The sequence below is a fragment of the Schistocerca nitens genome, chromosome 12 (assembly GCF_023898315.1).
Source record: "Schistocerca nitens isolate TAMUIC-IGC-003100 chromosome 12, iqSchNite1.1, whole genome shotgun sequence".
Taxonomy (NCBI): domain Eukaryota; kingdom Metazoa; phylum Arthropoda; class Insecta; order Orthoptera; family Acrididae; genus Schistocerca; species Schistocerca nitens.
In genome coordinates, this window is record NC_064625.1 from 38,907,384 (window position 1) to 38,927,223 (window position 19,840).

The 19,840-nt window shown below is 46.4% G+C and overlaps 1 protein-coding gene across 1 annotated transcript in view; it reads right to left on the bottom strand.

The window, feature by feature from the left end:
- Positions 1-19,840, bottom strand: part of LOC126215168 (short neuropeptide F) — a 620,765-nt gene that overhangs the window by 38,133 nt on the left and 562,792 nt on the right. The window lies entirely within an intron of this gene.

Below are 19,840 nucleotides of genomic sequence, written 5' to 3' on the forward strand. Positions count from 1 at the left end.
CGCGCTATTCGCTCGAGGAGCTCCTCAATTGTCATCACGAGGCTGAGTGCACCCTGAAAAATGGCTACAGCGCATGGCGGCCCGGATGGTGACCCATCCAAGTGCCAGCCACACCTGATAGGGTTTACCTTCGGTGATCTGACGGGAACCGGTGTATCCACTACGGCAAGGCCGTAGATTAAAGCAGGATTTAAATTTTTAAATCCTTCAATAATTATGAAATATTGAAAATAAAAATTCTGTTGCCCACTGAAGTCCTTATATAGGCAACGGGCAACTGGAAAGCTGCGACAATTTCAGACGGTTAGGTATGTGGGCGGGTAGGCAGCAACGTGGACAATCCAGTTACAGTACCAAACACTTCGCCATACAAACCAGCCACTGTTGACTGGCATCAATTCCTCAACCAAACAGTACTGGTTGTATTGCAGAACGTTACACTTGCAGAATGACAGCGCCACGTAGTTTGTGCGTAACGGGGCGGTTAATGAGCAGTGGATCTGACGTCGCTTCTATACAGCACAATGTTCAGATCCACTCGAATGTGGCCTGATGTAATGGTCAAAACGCGGTCGTTGATTTCTACATCTACATCCACGTGATTACACTGCAATTCACAACTAAGTGTGTGACAGAGGGTTCACGGAACCACGTTCAAGCTCCTTCTCTACTGTTCCACTCTCGAACAGCGCGCGGGAGAAACGAACACCTCTATCTTTCCGTACGAGTTCTGATTTCTCTTATTTTATTACGATGGTCAATTCTGCCTATGTGAGCAGGAGCCAACAACATATTTTCACACTAAGGAGAAAGCTGATGACTTACCACTAAGGAAAACGCCTTTGTCTTCATGATTTCCACACCAATTCGCTTATGATACAGGTGAAAATCTCTGGCATGTTTCGCGATAATACAAAACAAGTCTCTCTTCTTTCAACTTTTTCGATGTCCTCCGTCAATCCTAAACGGTGTATAGCCCACACAGCATAGCAAAATACTCTTGAAGAGGGCGGCCAAGCATAGTGTAAGCAGTCTCTTTGGCTGATCCGTTACATTTTCCAAGTGTTCTGCCAATTGCAGTCTTTGGCTTTCTTTCCCCTAAACACTATCCGTATGATCGTTCCAGTTTAAGTTATACGTAATTGTAATCTGTAAGTATTTAGTTGAATGTACAGTCCTCAGATTCCTGTGATTTATCGTGTAACTGAAATTTAGCGGATTGTTGAATGTGGCAGAATCGGAAAGGAATATGTGGAAAACACTGATAAGGAGAAGGGACAAAAAAAATGGCTCTGAGCACTATGGGACTCAACTGCTGAGGTTATTAGTCCCTTAGAACTTAGAACTAGTTAAACCTAACTAACCTAAGGACATCACAAACATCCATGCCCGAGGCAGGATTCGAACCTGCGACCGTAGCGGTCTTGCGGTTCCAGACTGCAGCGCCTTTAACCGCACGGCCACTTCGGCCGGCGGAGAAGGGACAGGATAATAGGACATCTGTTAAGACATGAGGGCATGACATCCATGGTACTAGAGGGAGGTGTAGAGGGCAAAAACTGTAGAAGAAGACAGGGATTGAAACACATCCAGCAAATAACTGAGGACGTAGGTTGCAAGTGCTATTTTGAAATGAAGAGGTTGACACAGGAGAGGAATTCGTGGTGCGCCGAGTCAAACCAGTCACAAGACTGAGGACCCCCCCCCCCCCCCCTCACCCCAAAAGTGGTAGAACGACGGGTACAGCGCACATTTTTTATTATTTAAATAACCAGTTTTTGAACCTTACAGATATATTGATGTATTGTATAATTCTTTTTGCAACTGATTTTGATCATCTGATGACTTTACAGGACGGTAAATTACAACGTCGTCTGCAAGAAATTTAAGACGCCTGCTCAGATTTTCTCCTTAATAGTTTATGTAGATCGGGAACTGCAGAGGGCCTTGGGAAACACTCCCTTGGGAAACGCCAGATATCACTTGTGTTTCACTCGATGACTTTGCATCAGTTACCACGAACTGAGATCTCTCTGACAGGATCTCACGAATTAAGTCAGACAATTGAGACGACACTCCATAGCCACGCAATTTGATTAGAAGTCACATGTGCGGAACGGTGTCAAAAACCTTCTGGAAATGTAAAAATATGGAAACAATTTGACATCCCCTGTCCATATCATTCATTACTTCGAGAGAATAAAGAGCTAATTGTGTTTCACAAGAACGACTTTTCTGAATTCGTGTTGGATACTTGTCAAAAAATCGTTAGAGGTAATTTATGACCTTCGAACACAGTACACGTTCCAAAATACTACTGGAGATCGACGTTCGTGGTGGCCTTGCTCATTGCACTCATTTCTCGCGGCAGACAATGTTACCGAGTCCCGTAAGAGTTCGGGCAATGCGTGTGCACCCAGCACAGAAGAAGAAGGTCAATGGCCTCTTAGCCTTAACTATATGAAAATGGTATCTATATACACTCCTGGAAATGGAAAAAAGAACACATTGACACCGGTGTGTCAGACCCACCATACTTGCTCCGGACACTGCGAGAGGGCTGTACAAGCAATGATCACACGCACGGCACAGCGGACACACCAGGAACCGCGGTGTTGGCCGTCGAATGGCGCTAGCTGCGCAGCATTTGTGCACCGCCGCCGTCACTGTCAGCCAGTTTGCCGTGGCATACGGAGCTCCATCGCAGTCTTTAACACTGGTAGCATGCCGCGACAGCGTGGACGTGAACCGTATGTGCAGTTGACGGACTTTGAGCGAGGGCGTATAGTGGGCATGCGGGAGGCCGGGTGGACGTACCGCCGAATTGCTCAACACGTGGGGCGTGAGGTCTCAACAGTACATCGATGTTGTCGCCAGTGGTCGGCGGAAGGTGCACGTGCCCGTTGACCTGGGACCGGACCGCAGCGACGCACGGATGCACGCCAAGACCGTAGGATCCTACGCAGTGCCGTAGGGGACCGCACCGCCACTTCCCAGCAAATTAGGGACACTGTTGCTCCTGGGGTATCGGCGAGGACCATTCTCAACCGTCTCCATGAAGCTGGGCTACGGTCCCGCATACCGTTAGGCCGTCTTCCGCTCACGCCCCAACATCGTGCAGCCCGCCTCCAGTGGTGTCGCGACAGGCGTGAATGGAGGGACGAATGGAGACGTGTCGTCTTCAGCGATGAGAGTCGCTTCTGCCTTGGTGCCAATGATGGTCGTATGCGTGTTTGGCGCCGTGCAGGTGAGCGCCACAATCAGAACTGCATACGACCGAGGCATACAGGGCCAACACCCGGCATCATGGTGTGGGGAGCGATCTCCTACACTGGCCGTACACCACTGGTGATCGTCGAGGGGACACTGAATAGTGCACGGTACATCCAAACCGTCATCGAACCCATCGTTCTACCATTCCTAGACCGGCAAGGGAACTTGCTGTTCCTACAGGACAATGCACGTCCGCATGTATCCCGTGCCACCCAACGTGCTCTAGAAGGTGTAAGTCAACTACCCTGGCCAGCAAGATCTCCGGATCTGTCCCCCATTGAGCATGTTTGGGACTGGATGAAGCGTCGTCTCACGCGGTCTGCACGTCCAGCACGATCGCTGGTCCAACTGAGGCGCCAGGTGGAAATGGCATGGCAAGCCGTTCCACAGGACTACATCCAGCATCTCTACGATCGTCTCCATGGGAGAATAGCAGCCTGCATTGCTGCGAAAGGTGGATATACACTGTACTAGTGCCGACATTGTGCATGCTCTGTTGCCTGTGTCTATGTGCCTGTGGTTCTGTCAGTGTGATCATGTGATGTATCTGACCCCAGGAATGTGTCAATAAAGTTTCCCCTTCCTGGGACAATGAATTCACGGTGTTCTTATTTCAATTTCCAGGAGTGTATGATGGTAGTATCTGTTCCCGAAAGAACAGTTACCGTGGATGACCATGCAGCTTTACTAGAAATGAAATGATAATTAAATGGACACCCTAGCTGCAAACAGGCGTTGATGTACTTCATTGGGGACATGTTGAAAATGTGTGCCCCGACCGGGACTCGATCCCGGGTTCGAGTCCCGGTCGGGGCACACATTTTCAACATGTCCCCAATGAAGTACATCAACGCCTGTTTGCAGCTAGGGTGTCCATTTAAAATGGTATCTGTTCTTTCGGACATACCATCTTCATATCGTAGTTTATAGTTTTCTGGGTGGTTTTTGGTAAGACGGACACAGACTTCTCACAATTAACGTCTAGAAACGCAAGTTTACGACGGAGGCTTACCGTTAATCCCTTTTAATAAGGAGACGAAGCACGCCACGAGCTAAGTCGTTGTAAACAAGGGTTAGTCTGCGATCGGACTGCACCGGGTGCGGTCGGAAGCAAAGCCTGACTGCGAGGCAACAGGCGACCGCTTACAAGTTCCGTCATTTGGCGGCGGCAGGCAGTTAAGGGAGGAGTGCCAGTCTGTCGCGGGCGCAAAGCCGTCAGTGTGATCCGATTTGAGGCGAGGGCTCCGAACAGTGCAACCAAACTCGAGAAGATGTTAACTCCGAGTCTACAAGGACGTCATTAGTGCCAGGTAAGCCGGTTAAATTCATTGTAAAATACGCAATAGCTGCCGAACAAATTCAGAGACAATAAATCTACATCTACATCTTCATACATAGTCCAGTAGCCACCGTACGGTGCATGGTGGAGGGTACTCTGTACTAATACTAGTCACCTGCTTTCCTATTCCACTCGCAAATAGAGCGAGGGAAAAACGTCTGCATGCCTCCATATGAGCCCTAATTTCTCGTATCTTTGTCGTCCTTAGGCGAAATATACGTTGGCGACAGCTGAATTGTTCAAATGCCGATCCCATAAATTTTCTCAATGGTGTTCCTCGAAAAGGACGTCGCCTTCCCTCCAGGGATTCCTTTTGGAGTTCCAGAAGCATCTCCGTAATACCTGCGTGTTGTACGAAGCTACTGGTACCAAACCTAGCAGCTCGCGTCTGAATTGCTTCGATATCTCCTTTAATTCGACCTCCTGAGGATCGCACACACTCTAGCAGTACTCGAGAAGGGTTCGTACCAGCGTCCTATAAGCAGTCTCCTTCACACTTTCCTAAAACTCCGTCCAGTAAACCAAAGTCGACCATTCGCCATCTCTACTACAATTCTCACAAGATCGTTCCATGTCATATCGCTTTGCAACGTTACGTCCGCATATTTAATCGACGTGACTGTGTGACTATGTCTAAGTAACAAACTATTAATACTGTAGTCGAACATTACCGGATTGTTTTTCCTACTCATTTCCATTTCTCTACAGTTAGAGCTGGCTGGCGTCAGATTTGATTTTATTCAATTCTTTTGTGTTGGTTTTGTTGCGCCTTCTTACCTCTTGGATAATTCGATTTTTCTCTCGAATTTTTTTTTATATAACCATTTATACAGAGAATTGAGTAACTACAGATCTGGTACTGGTATACAAATCACACATACACAATACACATTAGAAATTACATTAATTCGAAATGAACTTCATGGCACAGTCTGTGCATTCACGCAGTCAACACAGTCCATATACCACAAAAACTTACTCTGGATCTTTGAGTCTGACTTAAAACTGCATATCCGCTTCTTGCAGAAACTGGGCAACTGCGACGTAGTCCGTCATGGTCAGATGTGAAAACAGGTCCGTCATTGATGTAGCTTGAGGAATTCATGGCCTTAAGAAATTTGCGGCGTCGTCTGTCATATCTTGAGTATCCTACATTGAAGCGCCAAAAAACCTGGTATAGGGATGTGTGTTCAAATACAGAGATACGTAAACAGGCAGAACACGGCGCTACGGTCCGCAACGCCTATATAGACAACAAGTGTCTGGTGCAGCTGTGAAATCCGTTAGTGCTGCTACAATGGCAGGCTATCAAGATTTAAGTGAGTTTGAACGTGGTGTTATAGACGGCGCACGAGCGATTGGACACAGCATCTCCGAGGTAGCGACAAAGTGGGGAGTTTTCCGAACGACCATTTCACGACTATGCGTGAATATTAGGAATATGGCAAAACATGAGTCTCTGACATCGTTGCGGTCGGAAAAAGATCCTGCTAGGACAGGACCAACGACGACCGAAGAGAATCACTCAACGTGACAGAAGCGCAACCCTTCCGCAAATTGTTGCAGATTTCAATGCTGGGTCCGCAGCTCGTGGTCGTGCGGTAGCGTTCTCGCTTCCCACGCCCGGGTTCCCGGGTTCGATTCCCGGCGGGGTCAGGGATTTTCTCTGCCTCGTGATGACTGGGTGTTGTGTGATGTCCTTAGGTTAGGTTTAAGTAGTTCTAAGTTCTAGGGGACTGATGACCATAGATGTTAAGTCCCATAGTGCTCAGAGCCATTTGAACCATTTCAATGCTGGGCCATCAATAAGTGCCAGCGTTCGAAACATCATCGATATCGCCTTTCGGATCCGGGACCACTCGTGTACCCTTGAAGCACAACACAAAGCCTTATGCCTCGCCTGGGCCAGTCAACTGTTGATGACCGGAAACATGTTACGTGGTCGGACGGGCCTCGCCGGCCGTGGTGGCTGAGTTGTTCTTGGCGCTTCAGTTCGGAACCGGGCGACTGTCACGGTCGCAGGTTCGAATCCTGCCTCGGGCATGGATGTGTGTGATGTCGTTAGGTTAGTTAGGTTTCAGTAGTTCCAAGTTCTAGGGGACTGATGACCTCAGATGTCCCGTAGTGCTAAGAGCCATTTGAACCATTTGGACTAGCCTCATTTCAAATTCTATCGATGGATGGACGTGTACGGATATGGAGACATGAATCCATGGGCCATGCATGTCAGCTGGGGACTATTCAAGCTGGCGGAGGCTGTGTACGGGTGTGGGGCGTGTGCAGCTGGAGTGATATGGGAACCCTGATACGTATGGATACGACTCTGGCAGGTGACACGTACGTAAGCATCCTGTCAGATCGCATCCATTTATGTCCATTGTGGGCGGGTCCCCCCGTCGGAGGTTCGAGTCCTCCGTCGGGCATGGGTGTGTGTATTGTCCTTAGCGTAAGTTAGTTTAAGTTAGATTAAGTAGTGCATAAGCTTTGGGACCGATGACCTCAGCAGTTTGGCCCCATAAGACCTTATCACAAATTTCCAATTTTTCCATTGTGCATTTCTATGGTTCAAACGGTTCAAATGGCTCTAAGCACTATGGGACTTAACATCTGAGGTCACGAGTAACCTAGACTTAGAACTACTGAAACCTAACTAACCTAAGTACGTCACACATATCCATGCCCGAGGCAGGATTCGAACCTGCGACCGTAGCAGCAGCGCGGTTCCGGACTGAAGTGCCTATAACCACTCTGCCACAGCGGCGGGCCCATTTCGATGGACTTGGGCAATTCCATCAGGACAATGCGACACCCCAGACGTCCAGAATTGCTACAGACTAGTTCCAGGAACATTCTCAGTTTAAACGTTTCAGCTGGCCACCAAACTCACATGTACATTATTTACCATATATGGAATGCATTGCAACGCGCTGTTCAGAAAAGATCTCCACCCCCTCATTCCTTTCGGATTTATGGACAGTCGTGCAGGATTCATGGTGTCAGTTCCCTGCAGCACTACTTCAGACATTAGTCAAGACCATACCGGCATCGTTGGCCGGGAGGCCTCATCTGGGAAAGTTCGTCCGCTAAGTGCAAGTCTTATTTCAGTCGACGCTATGTCGGGCGACATGTGCGCCGATGACGACGATGAAATGATTACGAGAACAACACCACACCCAGTCCCCGAGCGGAGAAAATCTGCAACCCGGCCAGGAACCGAATCCGGGCCCGCTTGCATGGTAGGCAGACATTAGGCAGGTATACCAGTTTCTCTCGATTTTCAGTTTAGTATCCTGAAGAGCACATCAGGAGACTCATTTGCAACTCTGTGGGGCAGATTGTTCTGGAGTCCGCAGTGAACAGATGGCATTCAGCACACCATTGTGGGGAATCTTGTCAATTATTCCTGCTCTGGTATCCTGTCGCCGCGGTGTTAATTCTAGCTGATCCAGAGAGCTAAGCTACGTGCCGGTGGTTTCCTTCAACCGAATCCTCCAGAAAGCCCTGAGAAGTTTTGTATTACTTGTACTGTTCCATCTGAAAGCCGAGTTACGTTTATTCTCAGGTCAACATCTGAACAATGCTGTGAACTCAAGTTGGTCGCCTTGTGTTAACATTCACATCAATAGCTACTGCACGTAACAAATGAATAAGTGCCTCCCTTATGCTTTGGTTACGTTGCTTGCTTATGGTAACAAATCTGTGGAGTGTTTAACGTCCCCTCAACAACAAGGTCATTAGAGACGGAGCACATACTCGAATTAGGGAAGGATGGGAAAGCGGCCGTCCCCTTTCACAGGAATCATCCCAGCATTTGCCTGAAGCTATTTAGGAAGATCACGAAACCCTAAATAAGGATGGCCGAACGCGAGTCCAGTGTGCTAACCACTGCGCCACCTCGCTTGGTAAACAAAAGTATGTTTCAGGTATTGCTACCCAAATGTTCTTCTTTGATAACGCACTGTAATGGCCACCTCGATGACTGATATTGCCTTAAAAACCCAGAAACCAGCTATATGACAGTGGGGCTTGTACCTGTACGGTATTATTTGTAGGTAGGCTCTTAACTTCAGTCACGTGGGTTTCAATTTTTCGTGTTTTAAGCTAGTTAGGGTTTTAATTTGCCGTGCTGTAAGGTGGGTGGTTGATGATGATGCTTTCAAGAGGCAGGAAGGACCACTTGGATAACTGACCTAGAAGAGAATGTGAGAATGAAAATTGTTCAGTATACGCTCTGACGTAGACATTTTTGACAGTCAAATATAATGGGTCTGTACACTCTTCTGTGTTCTATTAACAGTTATAACCAGTATCCTACGACCCCGGTCCGTTTTAAGAACTGCTAATTTTTCACGCATCTCATTGTTTATGATGCCACATTCTCTGAATTGTGTGTCGTATAATGCTGTAATTCTGCAAGTACATTCAGTGGTATATGTGGGTACTGTCTGCAAAATGTGCTGCGAATACTTTTAAGAGTAAAGAAGTTGTAAATTAAGGCGTCATGTGTAACACTGCAGTTTTACTGCAAATAATAAAGTTTAGAAAAGGTTTGAAATTATGTGTGAAGTTCGCTGGAAGTCGCTAAGTGCTCTCAGTCTCACATACTGCATGAATATAGTCTGTGTAATTTGCGTCCCGTGGGTTGCGCTGCTGCGATACGTATACACAGTCCCCTAACATTAATACCCGTGTCAAATCAGTTGCTACTGATTATCCGTCTTGAGCTTACTACAATTTAACTAAAGAGAATTACACCAGTCATTCCACCAGGAAGGAGGTACCAGGCTCGTGTTGCCTGTAGTTCAACCATGCCTAGACAGTCAATACTGCGGATCGATCGCGTCCGCATTACTACTTCGTGCCGGGAAGGGCTCTCAACAAGGGAAGTGTCCAGGCGTCTCGTAGAGAACCAAAGCGATGTTGTCCGATATGGAGGAGATACAGAGAGACAGGAACTGTCGATGACTTGCCTCGCTCCGGCCGCCCAAGGGCTACTACTGCAGTGGATGACCGCTACCTACGGACCATGGCTAGGAAGAAGCCTGATAGCAACGCCATTGCGTTGCATAATGATTTTCGTGCGGCCACAGGACGCCATGTTACGACTCAAACTGCGCGCGATAGGCTGCATGATGCGCAACTTCACTCTTGACGTTGATGGTGAGGTCCATCTTTGCAACAAAGACAACATGCAGCACGGTACAGATGAGCCCAACAACATGCCGAATGGACCACTCAGGATTGGCATCACGTTCTCTTCACCGATGAGTGTCGCATATGCCTTCAGCCAGACAATCGTCGGAGACGTATTGGAGTCAACCCGGTTAGGCTGAACGCCTTCGACACACTAACCAGCGAGTACAGCAAGGTGGAGGTTCCCTGCTGTTTTGGGGTGGCATTATGTGGGGCCGAAGTACGCCGCTGGTGGTCATGGAAGGCACCGTAACGGCTGTACGATATGTAAATGCCATCCTCCGACCGATAGTACAACCATATGGGCAGCATATTAGCGAGGCATTCGTCTTCATGGACGACAATTCGCATCCCCATCGTTCACATATTGTGAATGACTTCCTTCAGGATAACGACGTCGCTCGACTAGAGTGGCCAGCGTATTCTTCAGACATGAACGCTGTCGAAGATGCTTGGGATAGATTGGAAAGGGCTGTTTATGGACGACCTGACCCACCAACCACTATGAGCGATCTTCGCCAAATCGCCTTTGAGAAGTGGGACAATCTGAACTAACCGTGCCTCGTTGAACTTGTGGATAGTATACAACGACGAATACAGGCATGCATCAATGCAAGAGGACGTGTTACTGGGTATTAGAGGTACCGGTGTGTATAGCCATCCACCTGGACCACCACCTCTGAAGTTCTCTCTGTATGGTGGTACAACATGCAATGTGTGGTTTTCATGAGCAATAGAAAAGGGCCTAAACATAGTTTATGTTGATCTCTATTCCAAGTTTCTGTACAGGTTCCGAAACTATCGGAAAAGAGATGATGCAAACCTTTTTTATATGTGTGTTTTACCAGTGCAGAATTTTGTGCATGAACTGACCTCTTGATTATGTCTCATAAATGTTGGCTGGATGACCAGATTTTTCGCTCAACTTGTCCAGAATGTTGTTCAAACCAGGCGCCAACAGTTGTGGCCTGGTGACATGGAGCTCCATCGTTGTTTGCTGCACATGGTCTCCAGTCAATATTTTGAAGATGGCTGCACTGCAGCACCGGTTAGAGAACAGCAGTTATAAAAGACAGCCAACCAGTTGCAATAAATGGTGGTTTTCAGTCGGCATGTAGCTGCTAACATGGTCTGTTATTTTAAGTGATTGGTTTTACTGTTATGACAAAGATCGTTGCCGATACATGTCATGTGGAGACAGGTTTTATGAGTGAATTGACAATGTGAAATTTGTCCTTCTGAAGAAGACAGGTTTAAATCCGTCGAAACCATGGTAAAGATTATTTGAAAACCACCATTTATTGCAACCGGTTGGCTGTCTTTTACACTTGCATTTCAACTCAGTTTCTACTCAGGTAATTACATTTTGAAGATAAGTTTTTTAGATATTAATACTATTCAGTGCGCTCAATTCGGCCGCTAAAGCAGAGTGAACCTGTCATTATTAGTATATATATAGGTGTGGTTAGGCGCTATCTCTGAAGAGAGGGTAGTGGAATTTAGTGGAATTTTATATTGCGAAGCGACCTGCGTAAGATAACATTCGGCCATAAGATTACGTAAGCTGCTATTCCATAGGTTCCCTGTAAATAGATTGCGACATGACCCAACATGAGATTAAACATCTTTAAGCACATAGGGCAGTTAGTGTTCAGATGGGTTCAAATGTTAACAAGCTTGGCAACTTTTCATACTATTCTATGTTACATTTTTAAAATTGACGAGCTACAGTTCGTAACGAAGATGTGTTTACTTTACTCATGTACAGTTCTTAATAAGCATGGTATGATTTCTTATATCTTACTTTTCCCTATGCATCTGTTACTATTGTTTCTTAATCTGGTCTAGTGCTGTCATTTTTAACAAAAGGTACTGTTCGTTTTCTCCATCAGCTCAGGATTGCACTCTGTAACTTTGTTGCTATAGCCCAAAGGGCTGACGATCAGGCGATAGTTGACCGACCGCCGTGTCATCCTCACCAACAGTGTATTGAAACCTGGATCATTAGTGTGCAGGGTATGTTTTCATTATTTCTATTCGTCTTTTTTCTGCAATGTCTTACAATTGTTTATTGCTCACTTTCACCTGGAGGTATTTTTCACTTATGTACATGGTGCCGAGAGCCATGGCATTCTAGCCTACGGTGTCCATAGATAGAGGGCTTATCACGAGTGCTATGTTAACACTTCTAACAAACACTACTTTGAAATAATGTATGTTCTTGAAGTCTGTTAAATTCATTAGCACCTAAGGAAATTTTCGGTTTGAGATTACTTGTACAAATACGTAGATTATTGTTTGGCAAACGAAACTAGTAATCAACTGTAAAGCAAGATTTTTTTGTGATCAAGACAACTAAAAGATTTTAATAAGATTTTTTATAAAAGTTTTACAGATGCAGACTAATGGTGAAATGGTGCTTGGGTGAATAACATATCTCAGAACCTATGCTATATGCTCAGACATTCGTTAGCAGTCTTTAGTGTGGTACAGTGCTGAACGCTTTCGGGAATACAGGCGTACAGGAAACCTGTTTGATGGCCTTCATCCATCCTTCGTAGGATATCGTGTATGGAAAAGGAGAGCTATTTTTGGCAAGAGTGATACTTCACAAATCCTTGCTGATTTATCTCTCTAGAAAATTCGGTAGTCGTTATTTGCCGTGACAGTTTCCTTGACCAAAAACGAGTTATCAGTGAAGCTGTCTCAGAGTTCTTGAGTTTGTAAAGAGGTGAATGGATCGGCTCCTTACAGTTTCTTTAAAGGAAGCGATGCTGACGTCTCTAAGGACAAGTGGTGTGCTTCAATAGAAATTCGATGGTCCGTGCCTAAGTATCAGCCCTTAGATAGCTCGACGCTTCCTCGAAAGGACACAGCAGCATTAACGGGGACTTTGGGTGCCCATAACGACGATGACATCGACGCAGCCCTGTTCAGGCCGGACCGTGAATGGGCCAGGGGTCTGTGTACCAGTAGGTGTTGGCAGCCCTGCGTCACTCTAATAATGTAAAAGCGTGTCACAGCACTGGTCGGGGGTTCCCCCAACTCTGCAAGATTAATTACCCGCTGGAGACAGTAGTGGAGTAAGAGGGGGGAGGCTGAGGGGGGAGAGGGAGGGAGGACATGCCTGCTGAATGTTATCACTGTCCCCTGCCTCCCCCCTCCATCCCCGCAGCTCGTCCTCCCTGACAACTCCTCCACGTGTATGCAAAGGACACTGCGGAAGTTGGCTGCCCTGCGTGCGACACGACGACGCGGTGGAAGCGCAAGTTGTTTGTTATCTGAGGTCGCAAGCTATGTCGGTAGATGCCGTATGCCTCGCTTCAAAAGCTATACTCTGTGGACTGAGCTAAAAAGAACACGGTACAGTTTCATGGAATAAAGAACAATGAACAACTGACACGCTGCAGGTCAATAAAATCTCATCTGCAGCACTGACAAACCTGAGCATCACTGGACATTGTTCTAGGACAGGGTTGGAATCGAAGTTCGTAGCGTTTTTCCAGATAATCAGCACAACAGAAACTTTAGTGAACAAAAATATGTTCTCCTTCACCATTTACAACAGTCTGATAATGCTGGGATAACTTTTCGATTCTGCGACTGTAGAAATCACGTAGTTTTGAGGCGAAGAACTCGTTGACCCATGTTCGGACCGCATTTTTCATCCGGAAAGGAAGTTCCTTGAAGGTTGTTAGAGAACGGAAACGGTGAAAATCTAAGGGGGTAATATCAGGTGAATAAGGTGACTTCCCAACCCAACTTCTTTTTAGTGTTTCTGGTCAGTCTGGCACAATGGTTCCCAGCCTGGAGGTAATTACCCACCGAGGGGTGCCTCGATTCTGTTTCAGTAACAAAAATAAATTATTTTCAAAAATCATTACTATTATCACAATATTTTGGAACTATAACACTGATTATATAATTTATCAATAATTGATTTTCCTGAATTAGTAGCATTAATACGGTGGAGCTTACATGTTTCTCATATAGTACACCCACTATACATATACGTCGTGCTTTGTCCCGTACTTCGCTGGTGATATAACTGAGGTGTATACCTAACAAATGCTAAATGTCTCAAGGAAATGTCTTCTTTGAGTTTTAGGTAGAACCTGCAGTACTCCAGAAACTGCTCCATTACTCACTTCGAAACAAATGAACGAATCAATTGACATCACGACGCAGCAGTAACTACATAAAGGCTATTATAGTGATGTACACAGCTATTATTATTGTAAATGTTACTATTAATGGGAGGGTCAGACGCAAAGCATTAACAGTCCTCAGCTCGTGGTCTTGCGGTCGCGTTCTCTCTTCCGGAGCACGGGGTCCCGGGTTCGATTCCAGGCGGGGTCAAAGATTTTCACCTGCCTCGAGATGACTGGGTGTTTGTGTTATCCTCATCATTTCATCATCATTCATGACAGCGGCGAGACTGGACTGAGCAAAGGTCTGGAATTTGTACGGGCGCTGATAACCGTGCAGCTGAGCGCCCCACAAATCAAAACATCATCATCAAAGCAGTAAAAGCCTGAAATTTTCCAATTTCTGCCAGTTCAGAAGTGAGGAGTGCAGCAGTCAAGTGATTTACGAACAGTAAGTATAGTGCACACATTTTAATTCGGATGATTTTAAATGAGGCTGCAGTGTGCAGGTCAAGCAAGTGCCGCAACGGAGAGGAGTAGTGCAGGGGAAGAATGCCTTGTAACAACTGTCTACCCTCACTGTGGATAGTTAGCTCTCTTTTCTGAGAAGGAGTTGTGGGTAGCACTTGCGACACACCACGAATTCCTTCGTAATTTATTCTAAGAACCCTCCACACACACACACACACACACACACACACACACACACACACACACACACACACACACACACACACACACAAACGGGCATGGATGTGTGCGATGTCCTTAGGTTAGTTAGGTTTAAGTAGTTCTAAGTTCTAGGGGACTTATGACCTCAGAAGTTAAGTCCCATAGTGCTCAGAGTCATTTGAACCATTTTTTGAACACACACACATACACACGCACACACACAAATATCATTCACGTTTTAAAGTTAAGAGTGTTACAAGAAAAGTCTTTCATTCTACAGTTTAGTTAGATGCTAAAGTTGATGATAATGTGGGAGAGGAAGGGCGGAGGGCAACAGACGGCATGGGGGAGGGAGGGTGGGGCTAATAGCTAATGTCTGATAGCTGATTGCACTCAGGGATAATGGTCTAAGAAAGTTTGGGAACCATTGGTCTAGCTGAATACGGGCAGGCATTATCGTGGAACAGGTTCACTCCAAAAAGTCTTCCTGGTCGACATCCTCGGACAGTGTCTGCAAGATGTCTCAGTTGTTGACAATAAATGTCAGCGCTGATGGATACACCTCGGGGAAGCAATTCGTAGTACGCCATGCAATCGCTCTTCTACCAGATGCATGAAGTAATGTTTTGCGGATGCGTGCGGATGTTTGCACTGTGGGTTGCTGTTCTGCTTGGGCACAACCATTCTTTTCTTAGCCTTATGTTAGCATAAAGACACCAGTAGCGATACAGGGTAAGAATGGTCGATATTGCTCATGAGCCAACTGATGACGAGCAAGCAGAGATGCACGTACGACGACCCGATGGTTTTTTATTTTATTTTGGTTTAGAGCATGCCGTATACAACAGATTTTTGAACCTTCCCCATCGCATGCAAATGTCGCACGATGATTGATTGATCACAGTTCATGACATTGTCAGTTCTCGAGTACACTGAAGAGAATCGTTGTGGGTTAACGCGTGTAAACGACCTTCATCAAATCCTGAAGGTCTTCCTGAAAGTGGAGAGTCACTAATGTCAAGGATATCCTCCTTAAAATCCATTTTGTTACCATTCTCTGCCCGGTGGCGTTATCCCCAAGCACGGCACAAATGTTTGTGGCTGCCTCTCTGCTGCCGCCACCCCCTATTGAACTCAAACAGAAGAATAAGTCGGAAATGTTCTTGTTTCTCCATTTGGCGTCCAGAGATCCATTCACTGCCTCGAAATGATAAAATGACAGTATGTAAATTCAAATAGCAACACTGCATTGTACATGTCCGAAAGAACTGATACCCTCTTCATATAGTTAAGGCTATCCGGCCATTGACCTTCTTGTTCTGTGTGCATGCACACGTATTGCCCGAAGTCTTACGGAACTCGGTAAGATTGTCTGCCGCAAGTTCAAATGGATCAAATGGCCCTGAGCACTTTGGGACTTAATTTCTGAGGTCATCAGTTCCCTAGAGCTTAGAACTACTTAAACCTAACTAATCTAAGGACATCACACACATCCATGCCAGATGCAGAATTCGAACCTGCGACCGTAGCGGTCGCGCGGTTCCAGACTGTAGCGCCTAGAACCGCTCGGCCACTCCGGCCGGCTTTGCTGCGAGTAATGAGTGTAATGGGCAGGGGCACTACGAATGTAGTGGTGTGGACATTATGCTGGGAATGTGGGTCTCACAGGGAGCGTGCAACGGATAAGCCCCTGCAGTCGCACTATCCTCTGTGCCCTCAGTGGCTCAGATGGAGAGTGTCTGCCATGTAAGCAGGAGATCCCGAGTTCAAGTACCGGTCGGGTCACACATTTTCATCTGTCCCCATTGGTGTATATCAACGCCTGCCGACAACGTAGGGTGTTGATTTAATTATCATTTCATTCTAGTGCGCTGCGTGGTCGCTGATGGTGACTGTACTCTCGGACATGTCTAGAAGCTTTGGAAATGTGGTGCTACAGAAGAATGCTGAAGATCACACAGGTAGATCACATAACTAATGAGGAGGTATTGAATACAATTAGGAAGAAGAGAAATTTGTGGCACAACTTGACTAGGAGAAGGGATCGGTTGGTAGGACATGTTCTGAGGCATCAAGGGATCACCAATTTAGTGTTGGAGGGCAGCGCGGAGGGTAAAAAGCGTAGAGGGAGACCAAGAGATGAATACACTAATCAGATTCAGAAGGATGTAGGTTGCAGTAGGTACTGGGAGATGAAGAAGCTTGCACAGCATAGAGTAGCATGGAGAGCTGCATCAAACCAGTCTTTGGACTGAAGACCACAACAACAACAACTTCAAATATCTTATTTATGAGACATTACTGAAAATTTAACGCAAAAATTCTCAAAACACCTAACTTGTCCCTCAGCCTTGTTTACAGCTGAAGTCTTCACATGAGGCGATACCATGTGTGATACACTACTGCCCGTTAAAATTGCTACACCACGAAGATGACGTGCTACAGACGCGAAATTTAACCGACAGGAAGAAGATGCTGTGGTATGCAAATGATTAGCTTCTCGGAGCATTCACTCAAGGTTGACGCCGGTGGCGACACCTACAACGTGATGACATGAGGAAAGTTTCCAACCGATTTCTCATACACAAACAGCAGTGGACAGGCGTTGCCTGGTGAAACGTTGTTGTGATGCCTCGTGTAAGGAGGAGGAATGCGTACCATCTCGTTTCCGACTTTGATAAAGGTCGGATTGTAGCCTATCGCGATGGTGGTTTATAGTATCGCAACATTGCTGCTCGCGTTGGTCGAGATCCAATGACTGTCAGCAGAATATGGAATCGGTGGGTTCAGGAGGGTAATACGGAACGCCGTGCTGGGTCCGAACGGCCTCGTATCACTAGCAGTCGAGATCATTTTATCCGCTCGGCTGTAACGGATCGTGCAGCCACGTCTCGGTCCCTGAGTCAACAGATGGGGACGTTTCCAAGACAACAACCATCTGTACAAACAGTTCGACGACGTTTGCAGCAGCATGGAATATCAGCTCGGAGACCATGGCTGCGGTTACCCTTGACGCTGCATCACAGACAGGAGCGGCTGCGATGGTGTACTCAACGACGAACCTGGGTGCACGAATGGCAAAACGTCATTTTTTCGGATGAATCCAGGTTCTGTTTACAGCATCATGATGGTCACATCCGTGTTTGGCGACATCGCGGTGAATGCACATTGGAAGCGTGTATTCGGCATCGCCATACTGGCGTATCACCCGACGTGATGGTACGGGGTGTCATTGGTTACACGTCTCGGTCACCTCTTGTTCGCATTGATGGCACTTTGAACAGTGGACGTTACATTTCAGATGTGTTACCACATTCCATCCCTGCGAAACCCTACATTTCAACAGAATAATGCACGACCGTATGTTGCAGGTCCTGTACGGGCGTTTCTGGATAGAGAAAATGTTCGACTGCTGCCTTGGCCAGCACAGTCTCCAGATCTCTCACCAACTGAAAACGTCTGGTCAATGGTGGCCGAGCAAGTGGCTCGTCACAATTCGCCAGTCACTACTCTTGATGAACTGTGGTATCGTGTTGAAGCTGCATGGGCAGCTGTACCTGTACACACCATCCAAGCTCTGTTTGACTCAATGCCCAGGCGTAACAAGGCCGCTATTACGGCCAGAGGTGGTTGTTCCTGGTACTGATTTCTCAGGGTCTATGCACCCAAATTGCGTGAAAATGTAATCACATGTCAGTTCTAGTATAATATATTTGTCCAATGAATACCCGTTTATCATCTGCATTTCTTCTTGGTGTAGCAATTTTAATGGCCAGTAGTGTAGTATGCTGGCTGATAATCGACTATCACGTAGCTGGACTAGACGTGGGGGACATATCTCTCACAAAACATTTCAGCTGAACTTAATAACTGTAACTCTGGACTCTGTGTGTGTGTGTGTGTGTGTGTGTGTGTGTGTGTGCGAGCGCTCGCACTACGGATGCGTGTCGTGCATTTGGAGGTCGCCGCTGACAGTCTAGGTCTGGAGGGCCTGCAGGTCCTCAGCTCTGCTGCGTGCGTGCCGAAGTGGGGTGGGGTGAGGCGCGGTAAGAAGGCGCCCTGACACGTCATCAGCGCCACAATGGCGGCCCATCGGCTGTCCCTCCTATAATTACTGGAGCGCGTCTGTCTGCAGCTGTCAGGGGGAGCAGACGAGCTGTCCGTGTATGTGTGTGTGTGTGTGTGTGTGTGTGTGTGTGAGGCTACCGCACACACGAGAGCAGGCTGCGCGGAACAGTAGCTGAGGAAAGGACATGCACGCTCAAAGGAATTCACTTTCTCACATGGTAACCAATTCCTGAAAACTCACTGCCAAGAGGAATGAAGTAGATTGCAGGGCTTGGGCGAAATACATGATTATAGTGTTGGAAATGCTTGTACACTGGTGTGAAAAACTTAAGGACGAAAGTAACTTTCGTATCATGTGTCACTGCCAAGTCGCTTGTAAGTAGGCTGTTTAGGTTTTTATGTTGCTAACGCCACGTAGCACTCTGTATGAAAATCACTGACTGTGCTGTGTGCAGTCAGTGGCTGGTTTGCATTGTTGGAATATTCGCTATTGTAGTGTTGGGCAGTTGTATGTGAACAGCGCGTAGCGTTGCGCAGTTGGAGGTGAGCCGCCAGCAGTGGTGGATGTGGGGAAAGAGATGGCAGAATTTTGAGAGCGGACGATCTGGACGTGTGTCCATCAGAAAGAGTTAATTTGTAACACTGTATATCATGAACTGACGACTTTGAATATTATTAAGGTAAATATATTGTTTGTTCTCTATCAAAATCTTTCATTTGCTAACTATGCCTATCAATAGTTAGTGCCTTCAGTAGTTAGAATCTTTTATTTAGCTGGCAGTATTGGCGCTCGCTGTATTGCAGTAGTTCGAGTAATGAAGATTTTTCTGAGGTAAGTGATTCATGAAAGGTATAGGTTATTGTTAGTCAGGGCCATTCTTTTGTAGGGATTGTTGGAAGTCAGATTGCGTTGCGCTAAAAATATTGTGTGTCAGTTTAGTGATAATCAAAATAAGTAAAGAGAGAAATATCTGAGTACGTTCACTTCTGCTCAGCTGTTTGAAAGTCAGCTGATAAACTGAAATGTGCTGATAAACCTCTTACGTTATTTGATTTTCAAACAGCTGAGCAGAACTGAACGTACTCAGATATTTCTCTCTTTACCCATTCTGATCAACACTAAACTGACACACAATATTTTTAGCGC